The 18,288-nt window shown below is 41.1% G+C and overlaps 1 long non-coding RNA gene across 1 annotated transcript; it reads left to right on the top strand.

The window, feature by feature from the left end:
• Positions 1-1,176: 1,176 nt before the first annotated feature.
• Positions 1,177-11,764, top strand: LOC143434470 (uncharacterized). The gene is made up of 3 exons (XR_013103944.1): positions 1,177-1,352; positions 10,453-10,586; positions 11,288-11,764. It is a non-coding gene; the product is annotated as an uncharacterized LOC143434470 (long non-coding RNA).
• The last annotated feature ends 6,524 nt before the right edge of the window (positions 11,765-18,288 follow it).

Genomic DNA, 18,288 nt, shown 5'->3' on the forward strand with positions numbered 1-18,288 from the left:
AGCTTAGTTCAATATATTTAGGGATTTAAATTTTATATCTTACTGGTCTGTGTATAAAGAATAGAATATAAGTTCTGTGCTATTTACCTTGATGTCTACTAGCAGTGATAGACAATTAAGTCTTACAAGGGGTAGAAAGCTTAAACCAGAAACTAGAGTGATTCAACTGTAACCTCTCTTGAAATGGCTGGCGCTTTATCAGTTTTTTCTGGCAACTCAAGGTAATGCTCTACTTTCTACATGGCTGTGTTCAAACAGTTTTTTGACAAAAGTCATGACCTTTGTGGCAAAGGAAGCAAATGGTGCCATACTGACCAACCCCCGAATTCCCAATTTGAAAACCCGCCATTGCCTTAAAGAGGTCACAGAGGCCCGGGCCGTTTGGGATGCCTTCAACAATTAAAGCTGCTGCTTAGTTAAGAGGTTTGCTCATAGAACTCTGCTTCCTTTGTTCAATGTCTTCATGAAGTCTTTCCCATCAGTAGACTCGATGCTAAACAGTAGATCTTGGATGTTAAACCGTAGATCTTCGCACATGTTTTCCTGCTGAGTCCTTGTAACAATGTTGTTAATGGGCAGTGCTAGTCTGGCTTCTAGAAGCCATGAGGAGAAAGACTCAACGTTGTTTGCACTGGAGGTTGAGTCTGTTGATTTAGGGTTCCAGGGTTTCCTATTTCTCTCTAGCATTTATGAATTCAGCTTCCAGTTCCAAATTTGCAAAGACCACTTGAGGGTTTAAGTAATGCCTTTAATTACAACGCAAAGTATAGGCAATTGCATTTCGTGAAGCTAACAATTACCCGGACTATATTATTAGAGTGAGTTATTGAAGTCTGCATAGTTGTGAAACACCCATCAAAATAACTGGGGGAGAAAAGACATAAACTAGATTGGAACAATGAAGCTTGAAAATAACTTTGATTATCTCTGGTGTTTATATGGTAATGAGTCCTGATTCTTGGGCATTGGGGTTCTTTGTAAAAAAAAAAAAAATTTACAGTCTCTTCTGCTTGCCCTTATTTAGAAATAGAGATACAGATAGTGTTTTCATTAACTTTAAAAAATATAAACACTCCAGCTAATGTGGTGGCTTGCTACACTTTTGCAGACTTCAGTTCATGTAATTTTCAAAATTTCCCTGGGACATAGGTGATAATATTCCCTTGAGATGGAGTCTTGAAGGAGATCAGCAATTTGCCTGAAATCACACACTTTAGAAGTAGTAACGCTGAATTGCACCCGGCTCTTCATCCTGCGATTCTAAACCAAAAAGACGATTATATGATCAAGAGACTACAAGGGCAGAGCAATTCTTCAGCATTTCTCTGGTGATTTGAAAAAAAAAGGGGGGGGTAAGTAAATACTTATAAGAATGACACTAGAAAATAAATACACTTAATCAAGAATACATACCACTGTGCTTTCCCTCTCTTCCCCTCCCCTCTCTTCCCTTCCCATCCCCCCTTCCCTTCCCATCCCCTCCTCTCCCTTCCCATCCCCTCCTCTCCCTTCCCTTCCCCTCCCTTCCCTTCCCTTCCAGTCCCCTCCTCTCCCCTCCCATCCCCTTCCTATCTCCTTCCTTTTCCTTCCCGTCCCCTCTCCTCTTTTCTCCTTCCCTTTTCCTCTGCTTCTTTCCCCTCACCTCCCTTCCGTTTCTTTTCTTTTCCTTTTCCCCTTCCCCCTCCCCTTCTCCCCTTCCTTTCCTCTCCCCCTCCCCATCTTCCCCTCCCTCCACTTCCCTCTTACCAGTGGAGCCTATTCTTCCCTGGTCATAGTTATGCATGTTTATGCCCTAAGGATGGGGAACAGACTACCATAAAGGCAAGAAGATGTATTTGTAGTCAGATAAAGTTGGAATTCTTTTAGCAGCATTGCCTCTGGCAAGCTCTTTGCCTTATGTATTTGTAAAGTGGGGAAAAAAAATTAAGTGACCCAACAGGAGCTTTAAGAATAAACAAAGGAGATGGAATTTGTCAAGTGTGTCTCACATCCCACTGTAGCACAGAATAAACGGTGACCATTGTATTTATAGAGGCATCAACTGGGGGTAGAGTTTAAAAAAAATCATAGTAGGTTTGAAATAACCTCAGTGATTTAAATTGACTACATTTATCTAGATTTTCTATTTATATTTTTATTTAAAGTTCTAGAATTTGGGCTGGGAAATGCAAAATCACTCCGACAGTATGTTCTATACAACAGTGGACCCTCTTAAGTCTGTCTTTGGTCTAAACATTTGAGCCTTATATACACAGTTGATGTTGAGTAAAAGTAGCAGCATGTTCCCAAACTAAACTTTTTCTATAGGCCAATGATATTCTTACTAAGATTGCCTTCACCTGAGATGCCTCGCCTGTGAGACTTTCTCTGGCTGGATGAACATGAGTGGGGTACCAGAGTGTCTAAATGGTTCACTTTGGGTCCTTCTCAATGCAGATTTCCAGTGAGCACCATGGAGGTAGCAGCTTAATTTTAAAATATTTACTTTTATTGATTTATTTTTTAAAAAATTGAGTGTGCGCGCACACACACACATGGCTGGGACATGTGTGCATGTGCCTTAGATACCTGAAGAGGGTATTGGAATCCTTGGAGCTACAGTTGTGTATGAGTCACCTGATCTGGGGGCTTCAAACAGGAATTGGATCCCATGCTAGGGCAATGCACCCTCTTTGAGCTGTCTCTCTATGCCCTGTAAATGACAATTCCAATGTATTTTCTTTTTTTCAAACTGAGCTGCAGACTTGTGAATGTGTGGAAAGAAGGAAGGCTGTGGGATGTGCTTTTTATAACTTTGCAAACTTTTATTTTTTATTATCTTTTTTTGTGTGTATGGCATATAGGGGTGGGTTAGGCATGTGCAATGGGAGGGATATATATATATATATATATATCTACGTATATATATACGTGTGTGTATGTATACACACACACACACACACACACACACACACACATATATATATATGAAGGTCAGAGGACAATTTTGTGGTGTAAGTTCTTTGCTTCCATCGTATGTGGGTTTTGGGAGACTTTCCTGTTGAGCCATCTGGTCAACTCATCACCCATCTTTTATAACACCCTCATTGTGGACTGTCCTATTACCTCCTCCAACCTCAGCTAACTTCTTAACTACTGATGTGCTGTGGATAGCCCTGGTCTTGTATTTTGATGATAATTCCACTTTCCAGGGAGGGGCTGCAGAAGAGGAGTAAATCAGTATACAGGTGACTTCTTGTGAACTTTCTGCTCACCTTAATTTATGAAATAAAGGCTAGAGCTGGTGATTGGACAGGAAAAGGGGAGTTGGAACGAGAGAGGGAGAAGGAGAGAGGAAGGAGAGTGAGATGTCAGGAGATGTTACTCTCACGTCTCTAGCAGTTATTCATATCAAGCTTAGATAATTTGGGTTAACAATTCTAATTGTGTAGGCATCTTGTGTATTGAGTATTTGCTGATATAAAAATCTATTTGGATAATCTTTAAGCATTAAGAGTCTTCTTTCTACTGGGTACCTCAAGAATGGCGGTTATTGTCTGGGGTTGAGTTGAGCACTATGAGGGTGGTGGAGTTGGCCCAGGTCCCATGCCTAGAATCATGGACACCAGGTAGCTAACTGGCCCGGTAACAGGCATGCCAATGTCTCGTGGGTCCCAGGCTGGTGCTCCTGGCCAGCCGGTGTGCTGTTAGTGTGGGAACTTAGATCTGGGAACATGCGCCGAGAGCTAGCTGGACCACACCGCCCAGCTTCTTTTTCTAGTACTTTCACAGCACCGATGGGGCTGAATTTAGAGGTAAAGCATTGATGCAGGTGACCAAGGCTAAGTAAAGAAACTCACATGAGAATACAAGGTGGGATTCTGGATTTGTATTGTTATAAGAAAATACACAAAGGCAGCTCAGGGACAGAATGCTTACTTAGCATGAATGGGGTTGTGGCATTGCCTCTCGCCCCCAACATGAGACTGGGGGACAGAAAACTCACTTCTCCACTATGTGAGGTCACCACAGGAAACTGGCCATCTGAAGGCCAGGAAGTGAGCCCTTCTAAGAGACTCATCCTGCTGAACCTTGATCCTAGCTTTGATGTCTCCAGAACTATGAGAAAAGTCTCTGTTGGTTATACTACCCAGCTAATAGTGGTTTGTAATGGCAGCCTGGCGGGAACTAATATAAGCTAAATGGATCCCTTTCATACAAAGAAGGAAACAAACATGCCTTACTGAGTTCAAGACCTGTTTCAACCCCTTTGTCTTTTTCAGATCAGGATAAGAAGCAGGTGGAGTGAGGAATAAGGCATTCCCCATTAATCATATTTTCCTCCAGTATTTCCACTCTCCTTCAGATCCTCTGCCCTCTGCCCAAGCTCTCCTGCTTCTGCACAAACAACTTGTCAAGTGCTCTTCAAAATGTTTTCAGAGGGTGGGCAAGCTTCCTCGCGCCTACCCAAGACTGTCCTCCTCCAGTCCAGGTGTCCTCCCTATGCCCACCAGCATTTTTTTACAAGGATGGAACTTTCCAGAAAGAAATTTTCTTTTCCACTTTGGTGAAGTTATTTGTGATCTAAAGGTGAGGCACAATGAGAAACACCACCAGAGGATTTGTCATTTTTTTTTTTGGGTCATGATTTAGTGATTCAATTCCACACACACAATCTAGTCCTTAAAGAATTTAAGGATGATTGATTTTGGTCCCCTTGTTTTTGCAACAGTATGTAACCTGTTTCCTGGTATTTTAATTACAAAGCAGTTCTTTCAAATTTCAAATTCTCTGACTGTGGGGGTGCGAGTGTCCCCATAGCTTACTGGTTTGCCAATATCAAGATACAGGGAAATGAACAAGGCTGCATCTTCAATCTTGAATACCCAGAGTCTCCACTGTTTACATTACTCATCTCTCTGATGTAAAAGACAAAAACAAAGCTATTCCCCATAGAAGTTCCATTTTACCAATTTTCTGAGTCATCTTGCTCTTCAACTCCCTTGCCTCCACCTATAATAAATCATCAAGTCTTAGAGACAAAACTTTGTAAATACTGCATCTCTTGTAGTCAGTCTTCTGGTCCCTAGTCCCCAGCTCTGACTCCAGCCCCCCTTATTGCTAGTGTGCTGTTTGCCTCTTGCCTTGTGAGAGTTCTGGAGCGGGGGACAAAAAAATGTATGCAGCAGTGCACATGTGGTATTGCAGGCACTAGTGTTTATATGTAGATTTGATTGATTATAATCTCACCTCCCACTTTCTTTCTTCCCATGTTATGCTTGGGAATCATGGACAGTTAAAGTACTGTGTATGTCTTCTTAACTGCGTAGCAGACTCTCTGCCAGATACTAGAAATACAGTGGTGTTCAAGAGGAGGTCTAGTCCTCCTAACTCATACAATCTGTAGAAAATATAGCTCAGTCCTCTACAGGATCATTAAGCACTAAGAAAAGGTGACAGGATGTGCTATTAGGAAGCAAGAAGCATCCCCTGATACAGTAGAGAAGGTGTATTTTACTGGAACTCAGGCCTCAAAGCTCGGAAGTTGCTTTTCATGTACAACCAATTGCTTTAAAGCAGAAGGCAAGAAACAACGGCTTCAGGTAGAAAAGACATAACTCACAATGGTGAGGTGTGTATGACTCAAAATCAGAAAGTAATTCATGGTTTATAGTGTTGAAGGAGTTATGTTGAAAATGTAAGCTGAGATGACCCTCCCAAACCCTGCCCCCTGGGGTCTGAACTGTGAATCTGTACAGACCAGTCCATCACATCTTCCGTTTTGAGAGCATCTAGTGTGGAAGGCTTTTGGGTAGATGCCCAGGAGTTAGCAGCTTCTACCACAGGACTTCACAGACAGCATAGAGACGGAGACTAAGACAAGGGGAGGGTGTGTGTGTGTGTGTGTGTGTGTGTGTGTGTGTGTGTGTGTGTGTCTTCCTTATCATCTTGTAAACTGTGGTTGGTATCCCCAAGGAAGTTAAACCTGGATTTCCCGGCTCGAAAACATTGCACATCTGAACCAAAGAGTACCCCAGGTGACTGAGAAATATGGGGAGATAAAGTCAAGAAAACTTCAAAGCAATGCAAACAAAGAGAAAGTCTCTGAAGCAGGGTGGTTCACAGGTACTGGCAGGATGATTACTAGGCAGTAATGAAAACCCCAGATGTTTTTTATCTCCTCCTCTTTCTTTTGCTATCTCTTTTCCCTCCTCCACCACACCTCTACTTCTTCTATCTCTCCCTTTCCAGAAGGAATATGTTTAAAGGTTTGTTCTTTAAATATAGTTATATCTAACAGCTTCTGTTAGTCCTGACTACCATCAACACTAATGCTTTCTTCTGTTTGAATGTCTGGGCTTGACTCAAAGAAGAGGGATAAGCATAAGGCTTCATTTCTATACATCTAGGCTGTAGAACAGAGAGGGTTGTTACCCACATCACTAATACCTGACTCCAGCCCACAGTACAGAGAAGAGTTTCAGCCAGAAGCTCTGTACAGCTGGCCGATGTGGTTGCCAAACCAGATTGGGTGGCAGTTGCAAAGCCTTGTTCTTCAGTGGACAGGGTCTGTGGATGATAGTGTAGCCTTAAGAATTTCATTAGTTTAGATAATTCATAAACTTATCCATTCTCTGTCTGGTGCCCACATGAAAGATCGATCTTCCTAAAAGCATAGGGATATAGGCCAACAAAAAGTTATGTTCAGTGCAGAAACAGTTTGGGGGTCCACTGTAATTGAAGATTTGTATGTGTTTGGAGTAATTGGAGGGAGCCTAGCAAACAGATTTCTTTTTTTCTGAATATGCCTTCAAAGCAAATCAATACTTAAAGCTTATATACCCCTGCATGTTAAATCCATAAACCGCCTCATTTTTCTTTGAGATTCGCATTGCTTTGTTAACTGCATTGGTTCCATATTACTAAGTAAACTTGCCCTCTAGTCCAGAAGTTTTAAAATATTTACCATTTCAATTACCATGAGACACCAGTCTGGACATGGCTTAACTGGGTTTTCTGCCCAGGTTCTGATCATACAGCAAAATATTGGCTTTAGCTTTTGTTCTTTCAAGGCTGAATTCTCCCCCCAGCTTCCTCTCATGTTTATCAGTATTCTTACAGTAGTTTCTGGCCAGAGGTCCCTTGTCTTGCATATTTCCCAATAGTCCTGTTTGCAACATGATTTTGTGCTTCTAGATTAAGGCACTGAAAGACTATGATGCCAAGCAACTTGGAATTCAGGTTCTTCTGTTAACTACATCAAGGTACTTATCATTTTCTCCATGTTCTTTTAATTAAAACACAGTCACCAAGATCAGCCTATAGTCCAAGGGGGAAGATAATGCAAGGTAATGAATGTTAGTTTCAGGTGGTGAGGGTCAAAGGAAGTGTTGAAGAATTTCATAATCATTCAAATTTATTAAGTCCTAAGCAAATATTTGTTAAAGGACACGAGGGAAAAGCCCCCTCTCCAAACTGGGGTTTCCCAACATTCCCCCCATGGAAAGAAGATGCTTTGTTCCACAATATTGAGGTTAAGAACTGTTTATAGTTCTGAAATATACCCTGAGGGATGTCAATACACTCTACATGCTCAGAGGCTTATTGAGGTGAGAGGACCCATGGTGGAGAGGATTTGAGAACTTTGTTTCCCCTGAAGGAGGCGAATCATATTACACACAATTGTTCTGCAGAAGACCTGCCAAAGTAGGGCGACAAGGAGTCCGACTATACAGTTTCTCTTTGAAGAATTTTCAGGGTCCCCTCTGAGCCTCATTCTCATGCTTTCCTTCCTCCACTTCTCTATGCCATATGGAAACCACAGAGGGAGAAGATGAGGAAGCCAAGACCTACAACTCTTATGTCTCTTTCTTGCTTGTCCTCCACCCCTCCCTCCTTCCTTTCCTCCCTCTCTGTTTTTTGTTTCTGGAACTTTCTGTGGCAATTAGCTGTAGCGTTTCTCTTTCTTTTTTGTTTATGACTTGAAAGTCAACAATAAGTCTAATTACAGTATTTTTCTTTTAGAGAATTCAGCCAGGATAGCCTTTCATTTAGTTAACAAGGAAAACAGGTCCAGGAATTTAAGGACTTTCCTATGTTCATGCAGTTTGAGAAGAGCAGAGGTTTCTCAGTTTTCAAACCACTGCCTTTTCTATGATGTCCTGCAGTCTTAGCTCACGTGTCAACATGAGAGACTCTGTCTGGTTTTCTTGCCCATCTCATAAACTTTATGTGATCTATATCAGTCCTGTGTCAAGCATTGTCCTAATAGGAGGTGCTCAGACAGTTTGGAGCATAACTATTTTATTTGCTCAGACCAAATGTTTCTAGTTCAATTTTCTGCTAGCGTGATCCATACAAAATACAATTTCTTTTGCTGGGATTTAGGTCTCCTTTCCTATTGGGAAAAAGGAATGTTGAACACATCTTAAGTAATATCTGATTACTATTAGGGAAGTAGCAGGAAAAGAATTGAAATCAAACTTCTGTCTTAATGGGAGTTGAAAACAAAAACTGGTCTAGACTGTGCCTCAATAGATGCTCCTAAGACATCCTGATAGAGGCCAAGCTCACCGAGCCTGTGTGCTTCTGAAAAGGTTAGTATAATGGTCCAATCCTATAGAGGGAAGACACTCCAACTTTTAAGTTGAGTACTTAAGAACTAGAGCCCGAATTTAATATAGATTATAAGTTTGTGCTGACTTATGAGCTAAAAACAATAAGTTTCTTATCTCAGTTTCTGAACTTCTGGGCTTTGCAGAAGACCTCCTCCAGATATGGAGAGGAAATGAAATGGAGGAGTCTTACTGCTTAGCCATTCCTTTATCCTGCCGTACTTCCTCTTTGTCCTCCTTAATTTTAAGAATTTATGGGTGCTATCCTGAACGTTCAGAAACTGTAATATTTCTACAGGAAGCAATAACAGCCGTGTTAGATGTTGTGCCTTATTTTTTAATAAAAGCGATATACCATCTTTCCCTAACAGAAATCTCAAACCAAACATTAAAATCCAGTTAAGTATTGCAGATGATGCTGATACGTGTGTCGGTACTTTGTGACAAGAGAACCCTTTCAAAAGTGTCATGGCATATTCAATTTCACATGATGCAGTGACCTGTGGTGATATTGTCAAGAAGCAACTACTAACTTGAAATAAAGACTTTGGTTGTCATTGTACTGTCTGAGCACCATTCAGGGTACCTACTAGGTCCCAGGAACAGTCCCTTAAAAGGAGTGCTACAGTGTGTGTGGTGTGGGACATTGTGAGACCCCAGGCTTTTGTAAGACAAGATTATCTCACCCAGTTCATAAGAAAAAGAGGGAATGTAATGACAGAAAAAGAGTGTGGCATACTCATGCTCACGCAGGTGCTCTAACTAGTGCTCCATCAGAGAGGGAGGAGGGGAGGGAGAGGGAGCGAGGGAGAGGAAGAGAGAGTAAGGGAGAGGAAGAGAGAGAGATAATGCATGTGCATATGGGTATGCATGTGTATGTGCATGTTTGTGTGTGCAGGCATATGCATGCATGTGAGTGCATGTGCAGGTATGTGTGCAGGTGTGTGCACGTATGTGTGCATGTGTAAACCAGAGGACAATGTCTGCAACTGTTGATTTTCAGGTGTTGTCTCTCTCTCTTTCTCACTCTGCCTCTTTGTTTCTCTGCCTCTTTGTTTCTCTGTCACTCTCTATTTCTCTGTTTCTCTGTCTCTCTCTCTGTCTCTCTGTCTCTGTCTCTGTCTCTGTCTCTGTCTCTGTCTCTCTCTCTCTCTCTCTCTCTCTCTCTCTTTCTCTTTCTCTCTCTCTCTCTCTCTCTCTCGTTTTTTGAGACAGTTTTCTAGCTGGCTTAGAGCTCACCAAGTTTGGTAGCCCCAGGAATCCATCTGTCTTCCTCTCCCTAATGCTGAAATTATAAACATTATTATAAACATTGACTGCTACATCTGCCTTATTTTTTTTTAAGAGTACAAGGCAAGCACTTTACTGGTTTAGCTACCTCCTCAGCCCCTAGTACTTCATTACTGAAATACATTCAGAAAGTGATAGAGGTGACAATATTCAGAAAATACATTTTCAAAAGCACCCACAGACAAACAGAAAGACTGGGGGAAGTGTTCCTTCCATGCCCCAGCTCTTCTGGGGTCCTGGCCACTCCTGCACTCTACTCTGTTTTATATCTGTGAGTTTGCTGCCTTTCTCTCTAGATTGGATTGCCTTTTTTCGTCTTCTCTGCTTGTTGAAATTCTGAGCACTGCAATAGTCTATCTCAGATTTGATTCATTTACGTTGTAGTCCTTTTGTTTGTATTGAATGCTTCCTCCCTTAACCTTGGCTTGTTCAAACAATGTCATTTAGACATCACTTTTGGGGATGTGCTATTTTGCGGTGATATATTTGAGAATTATTCATGTTCATACCTGAACCTACTCAGGAGGTCAGCTTCATAATAACAGACAACATGGTTTATTCTTTCCAGTAGCTTGAACATGGGTGCAGACATCTACGTGGGATGAATTTCTCCGAGCAAGCAGTTTATGAAGGCACACACCAAGAAATGAAGAAGTCACCACCATCTGCCCAGGCAGCAGGATTCTGAACACCAGGGAATAGGTAAGCGGCAAGTGCTTCTCAGAGGGGCACTGGCAAAAGATCCCATTGTGATTGGTGGTGGCAGTGAGATTTATGGAAGAAGTCCCGGGTACCCTTGGAGGAGCGCTTACCCTTCTCCAATGGTCCATCTTATCTCGTATCCTGGACACTGGGTTAGAAGCCCCGAGATGGTCCTCTACTGGTCCTACAATTCCTAGCATAACCAGACCCAGAACCAGAGCCTAGGTGGTTTGTTAATTAATTGAATGACTGACACATTGCAGTCGAGTCTGTCACACTGAGAATAGAAAAGGGGAACACATGTCGTCTACAGATTGCTTACTCATTGATGAAGGTCGCTGCTGAAACTGTTTTGATTTCTGCTATGCATGTTTGGATGGCTTATGTCGTTGGAAATCTTGTTTGTTTTTTCTGCCTCCTCCCACATGCCTTTATGTTTTTAGTTACCTTTTCTGCCAAACAAAATAAGTCTAACAGCTGCCCCCATTTGGGTTGTCATTGTTTTATACCCTCTGCCCCCTTTATCTTTTAAGTTGTGTCAAGGTTTATTGAAATGTTTACAAAATAGCAGGGAAGATCAAATGGCTCTGTGTGGCATGTTGAAGTTAACACCAACTTAGGGGCTGAGTGACCTGCAGGTTACAGAGATGACTAAAGCATTGCCTTAAATCAGGATCTACTTCTGTGTTGCCCTGATGCAGGAGTGAGGCCTCAAGCACATAACTGTATCTCTCTTTCCATCTGCAACAACATGGAGACACCTCTCAAAGGAACTGTCAGTCAGCTCACCAGATCTGTGATGGATCCTACTACCTTGTTCAGAGACTTTTGCTGGGGATTCCCTCAAACAAACATATGCTGAGGGGAAAGTCTTTATCCAGATGCTTATAATACTTCTAGATGATGACCCAGGCTGCTTTCTTCATGTTTTTGTGAGTAAGTGGCCCATATTGGTAGGTCCTGGTAAAAGCCTTCTATTTCCTTTAAATAAAAATAAGTTTTTGTGGAGGTGAGGAGCAAAATTTGAGGAGAAAGAAAAGTCAATCAACTCAGCACAAGAATTAACTATCAAGTGTTTATGGAGGGCACCAGTGGATTTCAGTTCTTTCACAATGATTCTTGGTATGTTGAATGTCTCCTTTAAATTCATTCTAATTGTGTTTTTTTGTTTGTTTGTTTGTTTAGAATAGACATATCAAGAGGATTTCATTTATTCTGTGACTAGATATTAACTATAATCAATCCTTTTTATTTAAAGGAGTATGGTCCCGAAACCTAAGAGGAGATGGTTATTTAAATTTTTGAGTAAGTAAGAGATACAAATGTATTTACAGGGATCTCATTAAGGATTTCGCATGTACTCTCTTGAAGGAAATGAAACCAAGGTATGTGTGCCTTTATCAGTGACTATCATGAAGATGTCAGCCAAAATAACCAGTGGAAAAAAGTAATAATAAATTAATTAATATATAATCACACTGATTAATTAATATATAATTACACTGTTTTGTTAACAGATATATATTCCTGAAATATATCTCGGATGTTTTCTGAAATGTTATTTTAGGGAGAGTGCGTGATTGTCTTTATGTGTAGATGGTCAAATCTTATCAACTGTTGGCCAAGTGCTAAGGGTCTCATGTGTTCTTGTGTATTTCCAGCCACATCTCTTGATTTTCTATGATCATGATATGTGAGGATAATTGTAATTAAATGTCAAACTAAAACAGCATTCTATCCAGGAATTTGGAATGGGCTCATACTTCATACAATTACTATGGCCGTGTATGGAACAATCTAATGAATATATAAGAAAAGAGTTGAAACATGATTGTTGTATTTTCAACCAGAAAAATAGGTGTCTCTTGATAGTGAGGATGATGAGGCAGCTGACCGCAAATTGAACTTAAATTTCGATTTCTTCTGTCACTTTAATGTCCACTTGCATACTTGCTTTGTGCAGAACAGGTGTCACAAGCATCACATATCCAACATGGAGCTGATCTTGGCATACACACTATTCCACATCTTTCCACTTCTATCCGTCATTTCATCCTTCTGCTTGCATAGCCTGGAAACTTGGGGGCTACCTTTAACCTCTCTGTTCTTTACCTTCTTTCTTGTAGGATGTGCAGTTTAAGTAGTCTAACCTTGCTTGCCACCCTGATCTACTATTTCAGCCTGAGCTCCTCCAGCTTGGTTTTACTGTTGTTGTTTTGTTTCTTTGTTTTTGGACTCACTACAAGAGCTCCGGATAGCCTCTGTGCTTCAAACTTTGTCCACTGTAGTCCACCGTAAAAGAAGCCCTCATGTCGACCCGTTGAGAAGAACTAGAAGTTCTGCTCAGAACCTGAGGAGGCTGTGTAGTTCAGTCAGTGTAACTGTGGAGGTCCTCGTGTTGGTATCAAAGCTCTTCATGACCTGGCTTTGTGTTAGCTGCCATGTTGACAATTCTCTCAACTGTCACATTTGTTGCCCAGCACCAACTCCACTAGTCTTGTTAATCCAAGAAAATGCATCTGCCTACAAACTTCTTCCCTTGATACTCACATGGCAAATCCTTTGAGCCATTCCTCAAATTTCATCTTCTAAACTAGACTTTTACGCTATCCGTTGGAAAACGACCATCTGTCCACCCTGAGTAGATGCCGCATATCTGTGTTCATATCTACAAGGTTTATGAAACAGAAAATTTGTTTGTTTCCTACTTCTCAGTTCCCCATTGCAAAATTTGGAAGCTAGACAAGATACCCTTTGCCCTATAAAGAAAAACAAAACAAAATCATATCACACCAAACCAGTCTAACCCTGCCAAAGTATAGTTGTTAGGGTTGAGTATGAGAAGCTGTTATTGGAGAATGGGATTGAGACCCATTTTCCCAGAAGTTTTGCTCCTGTATTAAGTACCAAAGCACAGCACAGATTATATGCTAAGGCAAATTTTATGCTTCTGAAATAAGTCTAATTTAAAAGTCTGTTCATTTTGCCGGTTGGCTGACTGAATTGTTGAGGAACCTTGAAAGCAGAAATAGTGTTCTCTGGATGTTGGTTTCCTCATTTGTAAAATGAAGAAGCTGTGACAGAGGACCCCCCATATCCTTAATTACCTTTCTTTTGGTAGAAAAATCATGTGCAATTCCTAGTATTCAAAGTTTCATCTATTTTATGAAATGTTTACATGGTATTTGATGACTAGAGGCACACACTCCAGACTTTGTGAAGGACAGGTTTCTTTCTGTTGAATTTCTTTGTGGTAATTTTGTACTGTGGGTTGGTTCAGAGACTTTGCTGTCCTACTGAGACTTTTGAGTTGACAGTGTGCTTTTATGACACACGTCACCCTGTTATCTTGTTATATAATTACAGCAAGTAGTAAAACAGAATATACCAGCAGAGCAGCTCATACGTTTCTATCCATTTGAAAGTGTTGGGAGAGCCTTAGAAACTGGCTATGGTTGAGTACAGAAGTCAGAGGGTTAATAATCCAAATGTATTTGGAGGACATCTGTGTCCTGTCTAATATGATCCACACTTTTAATTTGAGAGTCACGAGTCCTTCGTTTTCTTTACTTTTTTTTTTTATACATTTCAGATGTTATCCCCTTTCCTCATTCCTCCCACCCAGAACCCCCTATCTCATCCCCCCTCCTCCTGCTTCTATGAGGATGTGCCCCACCCACCCAATCCCTCCCTCCTCCCCAATCTCGAATACCCCCACATTGGGGCATCCAGCCTTCACAGGACCAAGGACTTCCTCTCCCACCTATGCCTGACAAGGCCATCCTCCCTTACATATACAACTGAAGCCATGGGTCCCTCCCTATGTGGTTTAGACCCTGGGAGCTCTGGTTGGTTGGTATTGCTCTCCTCATGGGGCCACAAACTCTTTCAGCTCCAGCACTCTTCTCTCTAACTTCTCCATTGGGAAACCCCAATGGTTAGTTGTTAGCATCCACCTTTGTATATGTCAGGCTCTGACAGCCCTCTCAGGAGACAGCTATATCAGGATCCTGTCAGCATGCACTTCCTGCCAGCATGATGTACATTCACATCAGCATCTACCTTCAGTGACTGCACATGGGATGGTACCCATTGATACTGGTGATTGATAGCAACTTGAATTAGGAGTTACTTTAAGTTGACTATGTGTCAAGACATCATTTCAGTTAATTAATCATTTTTTTCTTTGTGAACTCTCCTTAAATATAATTATCAAACTATAACCTTAGTTGGCACTTCAATACAATCTTTATACAGAATTGGAACAAATAGTGTTTTATCAGAGGTACTCTTCAGACATTTGACTACTTAAGGCTTCTGGGATATGATTCTATGACTAACCCAAAAGATTATAGAATTTTATTCTTAGTATAGCTAATGTAACACCTATGTAAGCTTGGCATTCATAAGATGGTATCTTTAAATGTGAATTTCTCGTATTTAAAATATTTTAAGGAATTCTGGCTAATAAAATTTTCACAGAGCTGTTTTGAGGATAAATTGGCGAGAGAGATGACATTATCCACAGGACAAAACCTCAACAGTTAGAAAATGTAAGTCAAGGTATCTACAACATAGTTATTAATCGCATGAATTTCTGTTGAGTCTTAAGAGGGGTGTTAGGTGTTTCCTTTAGACATCCACTTTTCAGCCTGTTATTGCCTTGACAAAGGTCAAATATGAACTTATGGAGGTTTAGGGGATGTGTGTTCTTGGGGACCTTTGAGGGAAAATGTATTGAAATGGTCATGGTAAATCACAGCCTCCTTAGCATGCTCCTTGAAGTCTCCATCTTGCAGAGAGAATATTTTGTGCAACTGTGGGCTTAATTGAAATCATATGTCATTATCCTTGGCATCTCCAGACTGGCAAGCCAGCATCAGCTGCACTGTAGTAACCCGGCACTCTCAATGTCTCTTTATTACCAGGAATGGCATAAAGATGACTGAAAAGCTCATGAGTGGTTGAAGAGTCTGAGAAACACTTTTGGTTGTGAATTTCTGGGATTTTGTGTGCTTTCTGGTTTTGTTTGTCTTTATTTTTGAAGTATTCAACCATATTCCATTTAAATTTCTTTTCCTCTCATGAGAGTTATTTCTCTCCTGTATATATTAACACAAACCCATAACTGTAGAATTATGGAGTTTCTTCTTTGTTTTAACCTATTATTCTATGCTAAAAACTCTTGTCTTTTTCCTTCAACCCTGCACGAGGCCACACTAAAAATCTTGGTGTACCTGATCTTGTTTGGGTAGAGTGCACAATTGTTTTCTTGGTAGTTCCATTCCTCCTGGGTTTTGTTTCCCTACTCCTGGTTCAAACTACAAAATGCAGACCTTCTAGATCAGTAGCAACAGGGATTAAGCCCCTCCCTCTCTCCTCCCCTCCCTTCTGGCTTTGCCATTTGATATTTAACTCAGTCTGGGTTCAGACTTGTGAACCATTTGCTTCAGCCTCCAGTGCTGGGATTACAGGCATATCTCAGCAGGCCCAGCTCAGCTACCCACATTTTAATCACCTTAAGGCAAGTTGTCAGAGAAAAGTCCCCAAGCTTGAGGTCTGGTTGTTGCCACAAAAAAGAAAGAAAGAAAGAAAGAAAGAAAGAAAGAAAGAAAGAAAGAAAGAAAGATGAAAAAATTAAAAAAAAAAAAAAAAAAAAAAACCTTCTTTAAGCACGGGCTATGCAAAATATAAATTCCAGAATGTGAAATTCAATCTTCTGGAGGAAAGGCAAAGGAAAGAGATGCTCATGGAAGAGTTGGAGAAGGAAAGGGAGGCAGCAGGCTGTTAGAAGCATTTGGCTCCCAAACCAGCAGAAGCCCAGTGGGTTTCTCAGCTTCCGCACAGTGGATCCAAGTTTTCCAAATGATATAGGTTTGGTTCCAAGAGGGAGGAGGCCACGTTTGCACTCATTCCTCCACAACCACAGTATTGCAGACTGTGCTATTCCACTGCTGTTTTCCTTGTCTGCCCAAAGGGGAAGGAGGCGGAGTTACATTTAATTATTAACCATCAAAATAGCATCTTCACTATTTGTGGTCAGCAAAAAAGGAAAAGTTATATTCCTGGGTGACCTCAGCACTTAGGTTATCCCACTTCCAGCTAAAACTCTCTACCTGAACAGACTTTGTAACAATTGAGCTGAAGACAGGGAAAGTCGAAGGGGTTGGGGGTTGCGACCTGTCTGAGACCCCCCACGAACCCAGAGAGACCGCTTAGCACCACCTCTAATCCATTGTAGCACAGGAGGTAAAGGGGCCAGATGACTGCATTTTATTTTGGTAGCTCTAAGGAGGGCGGAAGGAAGTTTTTACTTCTAGTTCAGATTCTCCTATTATGGCTGAGCACTTTGCATAACTTAGCTGAGGAGTCTTTAATCAAATCTTAAGATGCCTTGTTAAGGAGTTAGTTAGGAGTAGTAAGTCTTGAGAATACAAACAAACTGACCGAAGCTTTTATTGAGGTTCTAATTTCCTCCCGGGTTATTTATTATACACTATGGGTGTCTGGATTTTTCTGAGACTTAACAGCGTTGTAACAAAGGTGTGACAGATACTGAGCTCTAAAGACAAGCCTTACTAAATGTAAACAAACAAAGCTGCAGTATCAAACCAGAGGAGATGAGAATCCTTCCTAACATGTCTTTAAATATTACACTTATCTAACATTTCAGTGGGGGGGGGGTGGGGGGGCATGTAGGGGTCAGAGGTCAATTTGAAGTAGCTAGTAGTCCTCTCCTAGCATGTGCATTTGAGGGATTGAATCCAGGCCCTCAGGCTTCCTGATGGGCATCTTTACCTGGTGAGTCACTGTAGTACCCCAGTATTTCATGTTGGTAGTGAAATAGAGTCTTGAATTTTAGAGCCCAAGGTTCATTATTTGTGTAATGAAAAGCAGCGTTTATTCTTGTTCTCATACATACTAGCCTCTAGTGTGTGTTTAATGGATGGATGCCAACAGCATGGCAGAAGACAGAAAATTGAAGGCGTGCGTGTGACAGCATTTGCCAACTACTTCCCAGATGTCCATCTTGATACACAGGAAGAAAAATGATGTGATCTATTCTTTCTCTTGGATTCAAATTCACACACGATTGAAGTGATCGTTATTCTGACACTTGGAGGATAAGCAATCTGTTGCTCCAAGTGATTGGGTTGGTTGTTACTACTTATTTGTTCATTTATTTTCGTGTAACAGGTGGACAGAGGGCATAAATGAGAAATAAAGAGTCTCATCATGAATCAGATTTTGAAACTGCTTTCTTCCTTTCTCTCTCTCTCTCTCTCTCTCTCTCTCTCTCTCTTTCTTTTATTCTTCTCTTGTTTTGTTTTGCAGGAAGCTACAACTAGGGATGGCTCACAAGACACTTCAATATATCTTGATATAACCATATTCTGGATACATTAAGCTTTTAGTATAGTTAGGTCCCCAATTGAAAGCTAGTAATAGTTTTAGGATACTGAGGAAAGGGATGTCTGATGAACCACAACATTTTGTTTGCACATAATCACATCCTTCTCTTTCCTGCTCTTTCTGTACAGTGTCTCATTATGTTGCTTAGGTTGGCCTAGAACCTTGGGCCAAGCTACTGAGGGCAGAGATAACAGGAGTGCCCCACTCCCTCTGGCTCCACAGCATCCCATTTCATCTTAAGAAATCATCTTTGTGCCAGTTCTGTAAAGGATACCTATGGTTCTCCAGG

Source organism: Arvicanthis niloticus, chromosome 15 (genome assembly GCF_011762505.2).
Source record: "Arvicanthis niloticus isolate mArvNil1 chromosome 15, mArvNil1.pat.X, whole genome shotgun sequence".
Lineage (NCBI taxonomy): Eukaryota > Metazoa > Chordata > Mammalia > Rodentia > Muridae > Arvicanthis > Arvicanthis niloticus.